Source organism: Panthera pardus, unplaced genomic scaffold (genome assembly GCF_024362965.1).
Source record: "Panthera pardus isolate Hobbes unplaced genomic scaffold, ASM2436296v1 HiC_scaffold_27, whole genome shotgun sequence".
Taxonomy (NCBI): domain Eukaryota; kingdom Metazoa; phylum Chordata; class Mammalia; order Carnivora; family Felidae; genus Panthera; species Panthera pardus.
In genome coordinates, this window is record NW_026526843.1 from 79,995,819 (window position 1) to 80,015,047 (window position 19,229).

General features: G+C 43.1%; 1 protein-coding gene across 18 annotated transcripts in view; it reads left to right on the plus strand.

The window, feature by feature from the left end:
* Positions 1-430: 430 nt before the first annotated feature.
* FAM156A (family with sequence similarity 156 member A) overlaps positions 431-19,229 on the plus strand; it is a 47,137-nt gene continuing 28,338 nt past the window's right edge. For 2 of the 18 annotated variants that reach the window (XM_053891598.1, XM_053891597.1), the window contains exons 1-2: positions 507-730; positions 9,362-9,447. The gene's annotated coding sequence lies outside the window, so the exon portion shown is untranslated. Of the gene's footprint in view, positions 731-3,813; positions 8,021-8,166; positions 8,407-8,453; positions 8,632-9,361; positions 9,513-19,229 lie in introns of those variants that run through there. The other 16 variants (XM_053891608.1, XM_053891607.1, XR_008418271.1 and 13 more) reach the window with 15 other exon arrangements.

Consider the following 19,229-nt stretch of genomic DNA (forward strand, 5'->3'; position numbering starts at 1 on the left):
CTCAGGGCCACAGAGGCAGGACCGTCCACTCCGGGAGGTACCACTAGAGAGGGGACTCCGATTTTGGAATAATCCATTGTGTATGTGACAGTACTGAGGGTCTGCTTATACAGCGTGTGGCATCAGCCACAGGTCGCAGCGGAGGCGCTAATGGCGCCGCCAGGTCCTTCCCCACTCGCTCCACTCCATTCTTCCTGCCCATGTGAACCTATGTGAACACCGGGTCTCAGGCCGCTTTATTCATTTGCACTTCGCCGACTCCACCCCTCCGTTTCTACATGGTTACGTCCAGCTGGGCAGCAACGAGGTGAGAGACTGGCTCTCCTATATATAGGGGGCGAGGTCAGAGACTTTCTAGGTGATGATTGGTCCGGGAGAGAGTGTGCCAGAGTAAGCCCTTCCGGGGCGCAAAATGGCTCCGGAAAAACTCCCTACTCCCCGCCCCTGTCTTCGTCTACCCCGTTCCCATTGGCTATCTAGCGGGGTCAGGCACAACGAGGGCAGGAGCTCTGGGCGAGGGGTGTGTGTGTGTTTGTGTGGGTGTGGGTGTGTTTGTGTGTGTGTGGCTTTTCAGAGGGCGCAGTTTTTCTCCGAGTTGAACTACTCTCCGACTGACTGCCCCGAGGGGCTGAAGATGCTGTCCCAGTCGGTGGCGAGGTTCGGCGCAACAGCTCGTTTGTAGCCAGAGTCTGGCGCTGGACGCGCGCCGTGACTGTGCAACTGTCTTCACGTGAGCTCTTTCAGTCTTGTTCAGCCCTAACTCGGTCACAAGCCTAGTCGGGCGCATTTGGCACGGCGCCATCCATCCTACAGATGCAATCAATTAAGTCCAGGGCGAGGTCTGTGCGCTTGTTTGGCGTCCCTGCCTGGGAAGTAGAGTGTGTCAAGCAGTTTGGGGATGTGTATGGCTAGAGAGGACATCACAGGCACAGTTTGAGTATGTTTGATCTCTCTGAGCCTTTTAGGAGATTGTGAGTGAATGGGATATTTTATCTGAGTGGATTTTGTACGCCACGGGATAAGGACTTTAGGCCGTGCGTGTCTGTATATCTGGGGGTGCATTTTCTGAGCTTTTTGCGCATTTATGTCCGTGGGGTTGAGATCTGTGTGGGCGTCTGCACCCCAGGGTATGAGGTCTCTGAGCTGTTTGTGATTGTTTCAAGTTGTGATATCTCTGAGCTGCGTGGGGTGGGGGGCATTATCTTAAGGTGTAAAGGATCTGTGCTGTTTGCGAGTCCAAGGTGTGGGTTCTCTGAAATGTCTGGGGACTTTAAAGATAAAGGTTATGTGATGTTTCTGAGTTATTTGAGCTTCTGTCTTTCCCTTTTTATTTTGAGGTCCTTGTAATAGCTTGGGAGGTGTCTGCAGGGTTTGGGAGTCTTCTCTAGGATGTGAGGTCTCTGAGCAGATTTAATTTGTTTCCTGGAGTGAACACGTTGATCTGTTGCGGGGGCGGGGGGGGGGGGGCAGGAGTTGTTTCAGTGTGTATGATCTCTGTTGTTTTTTTGTATTCTGTGACTCAAGTTGCAAGCTCTTTGTGCAGAGATTTTTTGAATCTTTTTTAGGGTGTGTTCAGGGATCTGTTTTTGGTGTCCCTGGGTATCTGAGCTGTTTGGCGTCTGTGTCTGAGAAGTAAAATCTTTTATCTTTGTGGTTGTGAGGTCTCTTTCCAGGAACTGAGGGGTTTGGAAGCTGGCAGATATGATTCCAAAGCCCGGACCCCCAAATCCTGGTTGTGTGTCATTGGGAAAGTCACTTGTTTCCTGAGGATTAAATATGTGTCAGCATCAATAAAATGGGGGCAGTGCGTGTCTTGGAGGGTACCTGTGCAACTTAGAAGTGTGTGTAAAGGTCCTGACTCCCAGCCATCCTTCCACAAGAATTTTCTGATCACCGGCTGTGTGCCTGAGTACTTTCCTTGGAAGTCGGAAGTACAACACAGGATAAAACTGACAAAGTGTCTTATTCCCTAGAGTTAGCCAGTAAATGTATTGACTGTCAGAGGATGTCAAGTGCTACATAGAAAGAGAAGGTGGGTTGGAGGAAGGAGTATGTGGGGATCATGTTGGTATTTATGCAGGGTGATGAGGGAATGACTCCCTCAGAAGGTAATGACTGAGCAGATTCCTGAGGAAGTGAAGGAACAGGCCGTGGAACTACCTGCAATTGTTAGAACATTACAGGCAGAAGGTACAGCAGGTGCAACAGTACTGAGGGGAAATCCACTGAGTATGTTCCTGATATCAAGGAGTCCTGTAATGCTGGCAAAAGCCCTCAAAACTGGTTTGACACATAGAGCGCAGTGAAAGGTGTCTGGTGTTGCTGTCTCTATTTTTCCCACAACCTGTGAGGGAGGTGGTCTTCATCCCCATTTTATAAAGGACCGGAAGAAGGGCACTCCAAGAAGTGCCCAGAATCTGATCTCCTGTTTACACCTGAAATTGCTAAGAGGGGTGAAACCTTGTGCTCCATCATGAAAGACTTGAGACATGAGAGGCTTGAGTGTCAGAGCTGCAGGGCCCACACCATCCAGTTTGGATGTCAGCCAGCCAGCAGATATAAGCGATAATATGGGAATCATGCCCCTCGTTACATTTCTACACTTGATGGAGGTCCGGACTGAGAAAGAAATGGGGCAGAGAAGAGAGGCAGGAAGGGGAAGCTGGAGAGCAATGAGGAAAAAAAAAAAAAACCCAACACACTGGCTTCATGATATTGCCTGGATTTGCCCCAATTCACTTTAGTTAATTGATTGTATTGAGATATATTCACCTCTCCCCCTCCCTTTTCTTTCCCTTCCCTTCCCTTCCCTCCTGTGCCTGAGCAGTTCAGCTCTAAAGCCATTAGGTGCTACAGAGCAAGGCAAGTGTGTACATGTAGGGGCATCCCACACTTGGAGTCAGAGCCCAGGCACAGTGAGAAGGGCATCCATACATAGGGGCAGACTGCACTGGGGACAGAGCCCAAGGTAGTAAGTAAGGAGGATGTCCCTGGGGGTTGGATGGGGAGAAGGCTAACTGGCTCAAGGGTTCAAACTTCAGTGGAGTGTGGAGGTCAAGGTCAGGGATTGGTTCAGCAGAGCATGTGAGGGTGGGCCTCTGTGTACAACTGGGATGCCTTATATACTTTAGGATTCGTCAACTCACTAAATGTGGAAGACTCGACTCTCACTTTTGGAAGAGGAAATTTCAAATACAGAAAGGAAGAAAACAAATTCTGAGGTGTTCTATTGGGATTGGAGGTCTCCATGTGAACTCATGCTTTATGATATGTATGCGTGCGTATGTGCATATGTTGATAGATACAGATGTACATATGTATGTGTGTGTGTTTGAATGTGTACATACATGTATTCCAAACTTTCTGGAAACAGCAACATCCCAATAGTAATAAGTACACCTAGCCCCGACCGTCCTGGCTTCTAAATATTATTCTGCATTCAGTGATGGGTTCCCAGGCTGGGAGAGCGAAAGGACAAATGAGCCTGGCTCAACTTGTGGTACCAATCATAAGGGACAGTTCAAGGAAACTTGTGGTACCAACAATAAGGGACAGTTCAAAGACTGATTTGGTGATGTCAGAAGGACACAGAAAATAGCCTGAAGGGGCTCCCACTGGACATTCTGGGGATGATTTTATTTTTTCAGTTTTAATGAGATACTATTGATATATAACATAAGTAAGCTTAAGATATACACGGTGATGATATTTATATATATATACATATATATATGTGTGTGTTTATATATATATGTATATATATATATATACATATAAATATAAATGTGTGTGTGTGTGTGTGTGTGTGTATGATCCCCATAACTTACTCTTCTTATGGCCGGAAATTTGTACCCAACACCACCATTTTCCCCAACCGCTGGCAAACACCATTCTAATCTCTATTTCTATGAGTTTGGCTTTTTAAATTTCCACATATGTGAGAACATACAGTATTTGTCTTTCTTTGTCTTCTTTCAGTGTAAAGCATTCAGGGTCCATCCATTTAGTTGCAAAAGTCAGGATTTTCTTTTTATGGCCAATTAATATTCCATTGTGTATTTATAGCACATTTTCTTGATCCGTTCATCCCTCCATGGACACTTACATTGTTTCCATATCTTGGCTGTTGCTACACAGTAAATCATAAAATTGGAGTTACTCCTCCAATTTTGTTTTTCATTTTCAAAATTATTTGACTATTCTAGTTCCTTTACCTTTCCACATAAACTTCATAATCAGTCTATATGTCCAAAAAGTCCTACTGGGATTTTTTATTGGAATTGTATTAAAATGTTGCATTCCTTTGAGGCCTATTGACGCCTACGTTATTTTGATTTGATCAACCCAAGAACACAGTATGTGTCTCCATTCATTTAGGTCTTATATTTCTTTCCTCAGCTTTTTGTGGTTTTGAGCATATACATCCTGTGTATGTTTCGATAGACTGGAACGGGGGAAGCGATTGTAAATGGTACCTGCAGGTGGTTTCTGTATTTTGTCTTGTTATGTAATTGTTCATTGCTAGCATGCAGAAAGTTGCTTGATTTTTTTGTGTTCAGCTTCTATGCTGTGACAGCATTGAATTCACGTATTGGTTCTAGGAGGTTTTTTTCTGTAATTTCATGGGATTTTCTACATACATAATCATGTCATTGTGAATTGGAAGTTTATTTCCTCCTTCCTGACCTTTCTTTTTTCTTTCCTTACTGGAGTGACTAGGACTTCTAGCAAAATACTGAGTAAACAGAGGGGAGAGTGGATATCGTAGCCTCATTCCTGGTCTTAGGGAGAAAGCATGTAGTCTTTCCTCATTAAGCAGGATGGAGGGTGTAGGTATCTTTGTAAGATGCTCTGTATTGTGGAGTTGTTTCTAGAGAAAGTATTGTAAGTCCTGGAGGGTGAACGGGGCAATAGCTGAAACGTCAGCAATGTTCTGGTCTCAAGGCTGTCGAACGTGGTAGCATTATGAGCTACAGAGCCCCACGATCCCCCAGAGGACAGTTAAGATACAAAACCCGCTGTAATTCCCTGACACTCCTTAAAACTTCACGTACTCCCTGCATGCCTTCACGTAGCCACCAAATGTATGTCTGGTTAATGTCTAAAGGTCCATTGTGCTCTCTATCCATGCTTTGATATTCTTTGATCCTCTATCTAATGAAATATGAAATAAGGGCTATATGCAGTCTGCTGCTCTCTCACAGAGGCAGCCCTGCACACCCGCTCGGTCTAGTGTCTGAGAACTTCTTCAGTGCGTGGCCACACTATATCCAGGTTAGGAAAGTTCCCTTCTGGTTATAGTTTGCTGAATGTTTTTATCATGAATGGCTGTTGAATTTGGTCAGATGCTTTCTCTGCATCAATTGATATGATCATGTGGGTCTTTTTTTTTTTTTGATACACTAATATAATTTCTTAACTGATTTTTGAATTCTACACCAGCTTTGTATTTCCAGGATAAACCCAACTTGCTCATGTTGTATTATTCTTTTTATATATTATTGAATGATTTGCTAGTGGTGTCTTTGTCTGATTTTGTTATCAGGGTAATGCCAGTCTGATGAAATGATTCAAGAAGTGGTCCCTCTCTTCTATTTCTTTGAAGAGGTTGTAGAATTGCTGTTATTTCTTATTATATTTCTACTACTTTTGTAGAATTTTTTAAAATTTAGATTCAAGTTAGCGTATAGTGTAGTAATGGTTTCAGGAGTAGAATTTAGTGATTCATCACTTACATATAACACCCAGTGCTCATCCCAACAAGTGACCTCCTTAATGCCCATGATGCATTTAAGCTCACTCCCCCCCACCAACACACACAACACCTCTCCAGCAATCTTCCGTTTGTTCTCTGTATTTAAGAATCTCTTATGGTTTGCCTCCCTCTCTGTTTTTATCTTATCTTTGCTTCCCTTCCTCTGTGTTCATCTGTTATGTTTTTTAAATTTGACATATGGGTGAAATCGTATGGTATTTGTCTTTCTCTGACTGACTTATTTTGCTTAGCATAATACGATCTACTTCCATCCACAGTGTTGCAAATGGCAAGATTTCATTCTTTTTAATCCCTGAGTAGTATTCCATTGTATATATATGTACCACTTCTTCTTTATCCATTCATCAGTCAATGGACATATGGGCTTTTCCCATAATTTGGCTGTTGTTGATAGCACACTGTTACTTGTTCTTAAGTGTGTGGTACAGTTTTCCAGAGAAACCGTCTGGGCCTGGAGATTTCTTTCCTGAAAGTTTTTAACAATGATATTTTAGAAATATATGTATGTTTTTCAGATTACCTGGGTGGTGGTTTTTTGTTTTTTTTTGGTTTTGTTGGGTTTTGTTTTGTTTGGGTTGAGCTTTAATAGTTTGTGTCTTTCAAGCAATTGTTCTGTTCCATCTCAATTACCAAATGTAAGTGCATAGATTATTTGTTAGAATCCATTCAAATTCTCTGGATTCTGTAACCTATTTCATTCTGGATATTGGTAAGTTGTGTCTTTATTTTACTTATCTTTCTTTTTGTGTCAGTCTGGATAGAAATTTATGAATTTTATTGACCTTTTCGAAGAACCAGCTTTTGGTTTCATTGACTATCTCTATTCTTTTCCTGATATTTGCTCTAAACCCTGTTTTTCTTATTTGCTTGCTTTAAGTTTATTTTTATTTCCTGTTTCTAGTTTCTTAAGGTGGAAGCTTTCATTATTAACGTGGGTCCTTTCTTCTTTCTAATACAAACATTTGATGCGGTACATTTAACACTAAGTACTGCTGTAGCTGCATCCTGCAAATTTGGATATGTTGTATTTTCATTTGCATTCAGTTCATCTGATAAACAGTTAGTATCCAAAATATTTTCTAATTTCCCTTGAGCCTTGCCATTTGCACCATGGGATTATTTAGACATGTATCGTGTAATTTCCTTGTGTTTGGAGATTTTCCTCTTCACATTTTCTTACATATTGGGTTGTTTTTTTTTTTTCTTTTGCTCAGGCAACATTCTCTGTATGATTTCAACTATTTTATAACTTCTGATATGTGTTTCGTGACCCAGGATGCAGTCCACCTTGGTGAAACTTCCATATGTGAAGGGTTCTATACTTGTCAGTTACATCCAGGTAGTTCACGGTGTTGTTCAGTTCATCCGCATATTGCTAATTTTCCTTCTATTCCTTCTGCATATGACTGAGAGAGTGTTGACCTCTATAACTGTTACTTGTAGATTTGTTCATTTATCCTTCAGTTCTGTCTGACTTGGTTATATATTTCGAAGCTTTGTTATTGGGTGTTGTGCAGAGAAGAGTTAACGTAGTAGGCCTGAAACTGCTGTGCTTACAGACATCAGCATGTTGGCCCTTATCTTGCATCCAGGAACTTGAATTTCAGAAGGTTTCCCACCATTCCCTACCGAGCAGGGTGCTTTATTCTTCCTAAACTGTCCAAACAATATGTTTCATGTTAAACATCTATGAAACATCTCAACACATAGACATCTATGAAAATACCTTTCCTTCTGGGAATCTGAAATCTTGGTCTGTGCTGGGCAGACAGTACCTACGTGACCAGCCTCCATCCCAAACCTCTGACGCTGTGTTACTCACGAGGTGCCCTTGGTAGACAGCATTTCACATGAGTTATCATGATTTGTTGCTGAAGGGACAAATTGTGTGACTCTCCTGGGAAAGGACTCTTGGAAGCTTGCACTGGTTTCCTCCAGATGTTACCCAGGGCACCATTTCCCCTGGGCAATTTTGCTTTCTATCCTTTTGCTGTAATAAATCTTAGCCCTGAGGATGACCTTCACGTCCTCCTGGGGATGCAGCAAAAGCAAGGGTGGTCTTGGGACCTCCGAAACCATGGTGGCAGCCATGGGACTCACTAGCAGGAAAACCCTGACTCACTAAAATATGGTGGAAGACTTTGCGTAAAGAAAGGATGGCACGGTAGAGATGATAAGCTGCTTGTGCCTCAGTGACTATGGATGTGCCCACGATATGAAAGAGCAGCTGAGCTGTTCTGAAAGGTAAATGTTACACACGGAATGCAAAAATAAAAGGTCCAAGTCCAAGAGCGTTGGCTCACTGCATGCCTTGGCTGCTTTAGCCATGCTGGATGATATGAGGTGAACAAGTGTAGCCAACTTATGACTTGGGTCTTTATTCTCTGGAGGCCGGGGAAAAGGATCCAGACCTTCCCAAAGGTGAACAAAAATGTTGAAAGTTTAACTTGCTGTCTCCTGCACGTGGGAGAAGACAAATTTAATTTGTTGCCTGGGCTAGAAAAAGCTTTACATAAACTAGAGGCAAAGACGGAGGGGAAGGCATTCCAGCCTTTTCTTCAGCTGGCTTACTGCTGCTGTGGCTGCGCCTCCCGGCATTCCAACCAGGATGTCCCCTATATGGTCACCCGGTAAGTGTCCACTTACTGCTAGGAGTTTCAGTAAACTTGCAGTGAGAGCGAAAAGGGAGGATTTAAAAGTGGCTTTGTACGTTGTGGCTGTTGGTGCCTGGATGTCTGAGAAAACTGATGTAAGATGTTAGGCAGGGCCACTGTTCAAAGCAGCTGCCCCCAGCAAGGGTATGACCTGTTCTAGCCTGGTTGCTGGATAAAGGAGAGAGACAAAAGGGACAGGAGGTGATGTAAACCCATTTTGAAAATTTTGAAAATTCTGAAAATTCAGAATTTCATCCTGAACAATTCCTAATGATCATGAGTCTTTCTCATTATGTAATAGAGTTTTCTATGAGAATATTTTGGTCGCTTTTGCTAACAGGCCCTCCTTACAAAAGGTTTGGAGGAGAGCAGGAGATAAATAAAGTCAGGGAAAGGTTCAGTTTCAGAATTGTACGCACTGATTTTGTAACAGTGGAGAAAACAAACCTGGCACCTGGGGAGAAGCAGAGGGAAGAGGCGAGGACATTAATGGCCTGTGTCTGTCCAGACTATTCTTGGAAATTTTCTATTTTTTGTTAAGGAAACACTCTCAGTGCAGCCTTTGCAAGCCTTTGTGAGCACTGCGAATGCAAATTGACTCCTGAGCCTCGAGCCATACCTGCCAGAGCTCTGACTGTGGGACAGCAGGGGTGGCCCCAGCTCCTGGGCGTTGCACGCATGGCACCTCCACGTGACCTCCACCCTCAGAGAGAGGATGAACTGGTGTCGTGGACAGACACAACTTTGGGAAATAACTGCCTCCAGGCATCCCTCTAAAACCAAGGGCTCAAATGAATATTCCAAGTGGACAGGGAGTCCTAGAGGGGAAGGCCCGTGGCGGGAGGCCACATTGAGGCCCCGGTGAGCCGTGTTGCCGGATTCGGTGTATGTCCAGCTCTGGGCTCCCTAACGATTGTAAACTCTGTTTCAGGAGAATCACGTGTGCCCGCTAGGATTACCCTTCCTGTGTGTGTGCCCTGACCAGCCCGACACTGCCTCAGCCTGGAAGACTTTCAGGTCAGGTTCTGCTTCTCGACCGGTGTGTGCTGTGCCTGAATTTGTGCATCAGGCCAGCTAAAAAGGTTTGTACAAAAAAACTAATCAGTAAGTTACCTGTTTTTCTACATTAGACCTTTGTGGTTAGTGCAAATTGTTTTAACTGGTTAAATCTAGGACCCCTGAGGGATGTGATGGAGATCAGTCCTGCAGGCTGGTCTTACCCTACCGCATTGGTCCTAAGACTGAGACCTGTGGCACGTCCCTCCTGCCCTCTGCAGACCGGCATCTGTGTGGTTCATCATCATGACACTAGGTCCATTCATTCCCATTTGACTTCAATTCCACAAGTGTGGACTGGCCTTCTGCCGAGTGTCAGGTCCTCTGGCCTGAAGACACCAAGAGGTGTGTTTCCAGCCTTCCACGAGGCAGACACGAGGGAGACAGATAAGGAAACAAAGTGGCAATGTTCAGTGACCGCTGGCAGATCACATTGTGAACATCTCCCACTTAATTCCTCCGGTCCTTTCACAGCATAACCTGGAGAAGACCCATCCGGTCAGTACACTTGGGTTCCCCTCATTCTATTTCCTGCACGCACAGCCACAGATATCAAGTGATACTGGCATGTTGTATGAGACGCAAAGCCATGAACAGAATTGCTTTCATTGATGTATTTTCCAAAACAGTCAAGGATTATTGGTACCTTCCCAGGTAAAACAACATGCAAGTATCCCTCAATTTACATGGAAGTTAACATTTATGGAAAATCCACCTTATGTAAGTCTCTGTCAAAAAGATTTGCCTCCCTGAAACTTTCCCTTTTTAAATACTGATACTTCCCTTTAATCATTTCAACAATCACAGCCTCCCTCTGAAATTTTCAAAATGTGCCATTGTGGTTATAACCCACATAATATGCTGGTCCTTGCCTGGATTTGGTGAGAGGAAATACCATGGCAGCATGGTACTCCCAGGAAGTACTCCCTAGGAAGGATTCCGGGCACCCTCATCCTCTGCCTGCTTTCTGTGATAAGAACGTGTTTCAGGGACAGCTGAGATGTGAGGTAAAGCTTCATTTCAGAGGTCACCACTGCTGTGGAATGTCCACGCCCGGATGGTTTTGTGCTCGTCTTGGCTCTTAGCTCCTGGGACTGGGGTTCTCCTCCTCATTGATGACAAGCCTTTCTAGGTATGGACACCATAGTAAGGGCCTGGGCAAGGGCTTTAAGCTTCTGTCCTGTTCGGGACAGCAGATGATATCACAGGACAGCTGAAAGGACAAGAGGGAGATGATCTCCTAAGGTCAAAGGCAGGTTTTTGATAGGTGAAGGGAAGACATGCGCCCAAGTTCTGGTTGCTCCAGGCTGACGTGGAGTGGAGTGTGGGTGTAAGAATGAACCAAAGGCTGAGAGGACATGGGGAGAATAGACTGCATAACCTCACATCATATGGTTTACGTGGTCCTCAAAAAAAGCCCATGCCATCATGAGAACTTAATGTCATCTTCTGTCACCAACCCTACCCACTGGCCATGAAGAGAATGGATTTGAGATAGACCGAAGCTTTCATGGAGAAAGTCCAGTGGGGTCGTGATGTCCTCTCAGAAAATCTGCCCTGCCCTTGGTTTGAGTCTCAGGCTGTGCTCATTATGTTCTGCTTTCTGTGTGCTTTCAGATTGGTCTCTCATGTGTGTGTTTGTCTGGAAAGAGTCAGTACATTGAAGTCAGGCTTGCTACCACAGGGATTTAATAAAGTTCTTGAGAGTCTCCTAGGCAGAGTTAAAAATCACAGATTCTAGGGCACGTGGGTAGCTCAGTTGGTTAAGTATCCGACTCTTGATTTCGGCTCAGGACATGATCTCACAGTTCGTGAGAATGAGCTCCGCATTGGGCTCCTTGCTAACAATGCAGAGCCTACTTGGGATTCTCTCTCTTCCTCTGTCTCTGCTGCTACCCGACTCACGTGCATGTTTGCTCTCTTGCGCGCGCGCGCTCTCTCTCTCTCTCTCTCTCTCTCTCTCGATAAATAAACATTTTTTTAAAAATCACAGATTCTTAACATTGTGACCATGCTAAATGAGATTCACTGGGTGTGGATCATAGCATGTGCATTTTTAAAAAGTTCTTGGGTTCTGACTTAGGAGGACTCCTTGTCTGGGAACTACTGGAGCAGGGCAGTGGTCCCGTTTTTCTGCTGCCTGGCTTCTCTCTCCATTGTTGTGAGGGTGCAGAAGTGACAACAGTTTGGTGCCTTCTCTGATGCACAAACCCAAGAACTTCAGCTAGGAGACTGATGTGCTGTCTGCTGTACTAACAAGGCTCGGAGAGTTATTGTTTCCACAGAGTATCCTGAATCCAGTCCCTGTCAAGCTTCCATCTAAGTGATTGCTGTTGAAATCAAATTTCTGTATACCATGCAGTTCCGTGCTATAAAATCAGTTTGTGTTATATGTTAGGTGTAACTCTAAATATTTGCAGTGGCCCTTGGATCCTAATATTGACTGAACAAGTGCACAGTACAGTGAATTTTCTGCAACCTGTGCCTGCACCACTTACGGCCCGATGCCACTGAGCAAGTTACTTAACATCTGTGTGCCTCGTTTCCATTAGCAACGTGGAAACACTAGTTAGTAGTAAGTGTAGCTACTTCTTGGGGGCAGTTTAGAGTACTGACTGTGTTAAGACAAGAAAAGTCATCAGGACAGTGCCCGGCATGTGGCAAATTGCCGATCAATTCTAGCCGTTGTTGTTACTGTTGTTGTTCCCACATTTCCGGGAAGCATGTTCTGGAAAGATGGTGTCAAGACTACCTTTGACTCACTGGAAGGACTTAGCACTATCACTTCGGCTCCTTGGGGACTCAGGAATTGAGTCTGTGGGGCACGGTGGAGGGCGTGCTTTTATTAGCATAACGAGTATTCAGCTCTCCTCATGGGCCATTGGGAAGCCTAAATGCAATGCTTGGTTGCATCATTGTGGGTTCCTATGGAAAACTTGAATGGAAACTTCTCTAGGAAATTAGAACGAATGACCTGTTTGCACATTTTGTACAGTGTTTGGAAAATGAAGTGGTCACTGGATGATGATAGAACACGAGTGTATAAATTTGTGTAAACATTTCAAAGAGTGAAATGTAAAGGCCAAGGGCCTCATCATGTGGTGGCTTCTACAGCCGTTAGTTGTATTGAACTCCTATTGGGAGTTCAGTCTGTTGGGAAGATGTGAATCTGGTAAAGATACGAAACTGTTAACAGTCCAGTTTTCATCAGTAACATTTGTTTTTCTTCCACTCATATTCATTATTCATTTAACAAAAGGCTGGTGTATTAGTATTTTCTGAACTGAGTCATGAGGAGGTGGTAAACAGTGTGTTTGGAGAGTCTTAGGAAAGGTGCAGTGAGGAGAGAATGGGAGTGGAGGATGAGGTGAAAGTGTGCAGGGGGCAGGCAGAGAGAAGGAGTAGCAAACAGGAGGGAAGGATAATGGATACAAGCAGAAGGAAAGAGACAGGAATACAAGCTCACACTTCAGGAGGCTTACTACAGGCCTGGATTTGTTTTTAGCTCTTTCCCTACAGCAATGATTTTAAAATTCATGGAGTATCCACTGCAGCACTGTGAGGTAAGTGTTTTTAAGGGTATCGTCCCTTGTTCCATCCAGATGAGGAAACTGAGACCCGTAGAGGTTAAGGGGTGAAGTAACTTACCCAGAGCCACCTACTCAGCAAGGGCAAGGTCAGGGTTAAATCCAGGTCAGAGAAAAACATAACAGAGACATGGAATTTGGCCATAAACTGCAGTGCACCTCAGTGTCCAGTGTCCTTTGGTTCAAAAGACAGGTGAACATGTAAGACAGCTTATCCTGATTACACTGGATCAGTGCTTGGATAGAACATGATGTCTCAGGTGCACGAGAGACTGTGAGGTGACGAGTCAATACAGGCACATCACTAAGTCGGGATCTGGTTCATATCAAGGTCTATAGACGCGTTTGCTGCGGCAGATTTCAGCGTTGGTATCCTCATCATGATCATTATGGACAGTAGTTTATGGTATATATAATGTTTGGAAACAAAACAACAGATAAAATCCTATAGATTTTAAAGTCGTTTTTCTAAAGACTCGATCTCTTTGGTATCTTGACATTTCAAGATAATGAATTGCTTTGATATCCTTGCCAGCTGAAAACCCGATCAGTGCATTTAAAGCGGAGGAGAGCTATGTGGGACAGTAGAGCGGAGCAGTGAGGGAAGCAGAGAGGTTTGGATGGAAGGTTAGCTAAGTCTGCAAGGGCTATGAAAATGCCACAGACGATGCAGGCCAAAACCAAACCAAATCAGACAGCAACTTGCTTGTCCCTAAGAAGAGACAGTTGTGCTATTGAGATAAGCATCTCTATTAAAATTTCTTAGACTTTTGCTCTCTTTTGGCCCCCGGGGTGCAGTGTGTGGTTCTTATAAGGTAGCACTGCTTTGGTCACGCTGTGGGTGAGAGTGGCAGCCTCACCTGAAGCATTCTCCGTTTGTGGGCCACCTGGAGCACGTTATTTGAAGTCTGGAGGCCTGCGGATTCATAAGAGAAAACAGAAAGCAAATGCATAGTACAATAGTTAGATCCAGCCACCTCCAGTAGAGCCCTACATAGCAAGTGAGATGCAGGCACAGGTGTTGTAGTCATTGGTTGGGAAGTAGCAGGGTTGGGTGGGTGACTCAAAGAAGAAGCATGGAAGTGAGTACAAGGTGAGAAAACACATTAAGAGGGGACAAACAGCGAAAATCCCGTTTTCTGGCCTTGCTTTTCTGCTATGAAAATAGAGTGCTCTAGTATTGTGGGGAGAGGTTACCCTGGTCCGAGGTCCGGGAGGGAATCGCTGCACTTAGTGATGAGCATTCTGATGACCCGCCATGAACAGTAACGAGGGGACACTGAGTGTGTGAAGGCACGAAGGTCTCAGCCTTTACCATAGACACATTCATAAAGTTTCTTAGCCTTGCTGAGAGTAACACTGCCTCACCTTACAGAAGCTCGAAGCCGCCATCTGGCAACACCACTGGTGCTCCTCCATCTCCTGATCCAGCTGGGGGTGGCTGCCCAGGCACTGCTCCCTGAGTTGCATAAGTATGATGGTAACCGTGTGTGTGTGTGTGTGTGTGTGTGTGTGTGGCAAATATAGGGTAAGAGACTCTATTCATTTAAGTATGATTCACTAAATAAGTTTCAGCTCTTACCTAGACACTGTAGACACTGTGTTGGGTGCCTGGGCGATACAGTAAACAAAGACACATCACTGCCTTCGTGGAGTGAGTTTAAGCCAAATCATTCAAGAATAGTTAATCTAACAATCATATAAGTCAATGTAAAAATTACTACCGTGACTAGTGGTACCAAAGAGGTGTGTTTTATTGAGGTCTGATTGATAGGTAAAGCTATAGGTAAAGGTATTCACATGTACAACCCTTTCTTCTTGTTGGTGTGGTTGTTATTATGTGATTATCATTAGCGGTAAGAGCACTTTTAACATAAGATAATCTCTTAGCAATTTTAAGTATATAACGCAGTATTGTTAGGTAAAGGCACTACGCTCTGTAGGTCTCCAGAACATACTTCTCTTTCATAGTTGTAACTTTGTACCTTTGACCATCACCTCACCATTTACCCCTCCCCTTACCCCTGGCAGCCATTGTTCTACCCTCAGCTTCTAGGAGTCTGAGTATTTTAGATTGCATGTAGAAGGGAGATGGCCCAGTATTTGTCTTTCTGTGTCTGGTTTATTTTAGTAGCCATCAAGTCCTCCACGTCCAGATGACATGATCTTATCTGTGTAAAACCCTGAAGATTCTGACAAAAAGAAATTCTTATACCTAAGGAACCAATTCAGTGACATTACTTTCATTTTTAAAAATAGCTTACTGGATATGAGATTCTTGGTTGTTGAGCATTTTTTAATTTTTTAATTACCCAGTTCCTTCTGGCCTCCATATTTTCTTCTGAGTAAACTGCTATTAATTGTATTTCCCTCATAAGTGACTGGTCATTTTCTCTTGTTTTCAGGATTTTCTCCTTGCCTTTGGCTTTCGGCACGTTTACTGTGATGTGTCTATGAATCTCTCATTTATCCTACTTGGAGTTCATTGAGTTGCTTTCAGGCACTGTTTCTTTGAATATTTTTTTTCTGCTCCTTTCTGTCTCTGTTCTGGTACTCTGCATCCGTGTTGGTGTTAAGAGTGTTCCATATGTTTGTGCAGCTCAGTTTATTGCCCTCATTTGTTTTCCTCACTTTCTTCAGACTGTATAATCGCTGTCCATCTGTCTTCAAGATTGCTAAATCTTTCTCTGGTAGTTCAACTAGTGTCGATCTCCTCGAGTGAATTTTTCACTTTAGTTACTGCACTTTTCAACTGCAGAACTTGTATTTGGTTCTTTTTTAAATAATTTTTCTCACTTTATTGTTATTCTGTCTTTGATGTGACATTTTCATCATACCTTCCTTTACTTTTTTGATTGTGGTTTTCTTTGTTCTTTGGACCTGATTATAGCAGCTACTTTGAATTCTTTATCAAATCTGACATCTGGTTGCAAGCACCGGCAGTTTCTGTTGCTTATTCATGCTTTCCTGTTTTTTGAATTATCATAATTTTTTTCGTGTCTAACTATCTAAAATATTGGAGCAGTACTGGGTACTGATCCATCCCACCCCTTCCTGGGTTTGTTACTTCTATTTCCTTGTCTAGTTGTTTAGTGTCTAGCTGGTTTATTTTAGTGGAGTCTGTTTTCTCTCCTTACTCTCCCCCACCCCCACCCTTGTGTTAGGCTTCAGATTTTAGTCCTCAGGGAGAGACGACTTGGGGATGCCTACTGTCCCCTTGGGATGACTGGTTGCGTCAGGTTCTCTCTGATTGTCTCTTTGCCTGACCACACCCAGCTGTTCCGGTTCGCTGACTGTGGGCTACTTGTTCAACCGTTTTCAGCGATACCCTGGATATATTGCTTCATAATATAAACCAGTGAAATCCGTGCTCCTTTGAAGGGCTAGCTGCTGAAGTTACTGTTTCAGAGTTTTTCTGACCCTAGGCAGGCTCCTTGCAGCTGTCTCTTCTCCCTGATTGTCTCAGGTAATCCGGCCAGCCTACAGTTGATCCTCTATGTCCAAGACTTCTACCAGTCTCCTACCGTTTGCCTTGTACCACAACCTCCACTGTTTTGCAAGTGCCCTTAGACTTGCTTGACCTTCTCCTCAACACCCCTTTGCAAATGAACTTTGTTCCTCTGAGAGGAGCTATCTGCTTCAGAACCTCTGAGCCACAACTCTGTAGCTGGGGAGTGGGGACAATGGCAGCACATTCTTTCTCCTGTTTTTCAGCATTACACTATGTAGCGTTGCTTTTGAAAATTTCCATTTTTAATTGTTTATGGCTGGTATATGGAAGCAGAATTTACTTTTACATACTGACTATGTGTCTCTTCACGTTGCTAAACTCGCTTCTTAATTCAAGTAATGTTTTATGGGTTTTTCTTACAGATTCAGGTGTTGCCAGTGAATAATGACTGTTTTACTTCTTTATTTCTGCTTGACTTTTTTATTGGCTAGAACAGCCAGGAAAATATTGACTAGAAGTGGTGAAAGTATGCATACTTACCTTGTTCCCTGTCTCAGGAGGGAAACATTCAGACCTTCAGGATTAACGATTACAGTAGCTTTAGATATTTTTGTAGATGCCAGTTATCGGTTTAAGGATGTTGCCAATAAACTGAATGAATCTTGCCATCTCCCCAACATTCATGTTGAAACCTTTCTCCAGTATGATGGTGATTGGAGGTAGGGCCTTTGGGAGGTGATCAGGTCATTCAGATGAAGCCCACATGAATGGCATTAGTGCCCTTATAAAAGAGACCCACCCCTGAGAGCTCCCTCAGCCCTCCCGCCATGTGAGGACAAGAAGTCAGCAGTCCGTGAAGCAGGAAGCAGGGCCTCACATCCCAAATCTGCTGGCACCTTGATCTTGGGCTTCCTGGCATCTGGAAATATGAGAAATAGATTTCTCTTGTTTTTAGAAGTCATCCAGTCTGTGGTAGTTTTGTTGCAGCAGCCCTAGGAGACTAAGCTAGAAATCCTTCTTTATTCCTAGTTTGCTAGGAGTTTTTATCAAGTAAATTTATCAAATAAATACTCTTTATGCATCTATTGAGATGCTTATATATTTTTAGTCTGTTATTATGGTCAGTTAGCGTGAGTGATTCTGAAACATTGAACCACTCTCAAAGCTGTGGAACCATTTCACTATGGTATTTTGTCTTTTTTCTATGTTGCTGGTTTCAAACAGCCGATATTTTATTTTGGATTATTGCATCTGTGGTCATGAGTGCTATTGCTCTTGTTAGCCTCAAAAGTAGAACAGCCAGTTATTTTACCAGCAAAATGAGTTTGTTCAGGAATAGCAGTGAATTACGGTTTGGAACAAGCAACCTAAGGCAAAATCCTAGGCAAGTCCAATAAGCAAAGTAGAGGAACGTTATTTTATGGAGAAGAAGGAGGAAGTTGGAAGGGTTGTTTTGAATGAAAGCCCATTGAAGAAAAGCAAGAGTTCAGGGTAATGACAGTTTCTCATTGGCTGAGTTGGAGGCGTAGTCAATATCTTACAGGACATGCAATGTACATCTTTTCCTGTTGGGGCCTACATGATTGTTTCATGTTGATTATTCTTCTGTTGGGTCTATAACTGACAGTTCTTCCTGTAATTGATGTTGAAGTGGTATGGTTCTCCTTTCTAGGCTCTGGACTCTAGTGAGGTTTCTCTCTTTTTTTTTTTTTTTTTTTTTTTCCCCAGAGTCTGTAATTTATTTTCTTAATTTTTTGTCTTGCTTTCATATCAGGATATTGCTGGCTCTATAACATGTGTTAGGAAGTGTGACCTCATCTTCAGTTGCCTGGAAGACTTTGTTCAAACCTGCATTATTTCTTTCATATGTGTTTGATAGAATTTAAACAGTGAAACCATTCAAGCCTTGAGTTTTATGTGAGGGAAGGGTTTTTGTTTTCTGTTTGATTTAGTGAATTCAATCTCTGACAGATATAAGGCTAGTGGTGTTATTTTCTTGACTGGGGCCTGCGAGCTAGGGCCTTTCAAGGAGTTTTCCCATTTCATCTTTTTTTTGGATAATATTTTCAATAATATTTTCTCATCCACTTCATGTCTGAAAGATCTGTATTGATGTCTCTGCTGGCAGTAGTGATATTAGTAATCCATGTCACTCTGCCCTCATTCCTTATTATCAGTCTGGCTAAACCTATTAGATTTACTGGTCCTGTCACAGAACCAGCTCTTAGTTTCACTGATTCCTTTGTATTGATTTTATGATTTCTAGTAGGTCGATTTCTGCTCAAACCTTCATTATACTTTTTCTGCTTCCCTTAGGTTTAAATTGATTTTGCTTTTCTAATTTCTTAAGGTGACAGTTTAGACAGCTGATTTCAGACAGTTCTTCTTTTCTAATGTAAATATTTAATGATAAAAATTCCCCTCAATGCATTGTTGTAGATTCACCTTACAGATTTTGACATACTGTGTTTTGGTTTTCTACTTCTTGCAGGTTCTTCTTTGATCCCTGCATTATTGAGAAATGCCATTTAATTTCAAAATATTCTGTGGTTTTCCAGATACCTTGCTGCAATTAATTTCTGTTTAATTCTTTGCGGTCAGAGAACCCAGTTTGTATGATTTCAGCCCTTTAGAAGTTGTTGAGATTTACTTTATGGCACAGAATATGGCCTGTCTTGTGAACCTTGTGTGTGCACTTCAGAAGA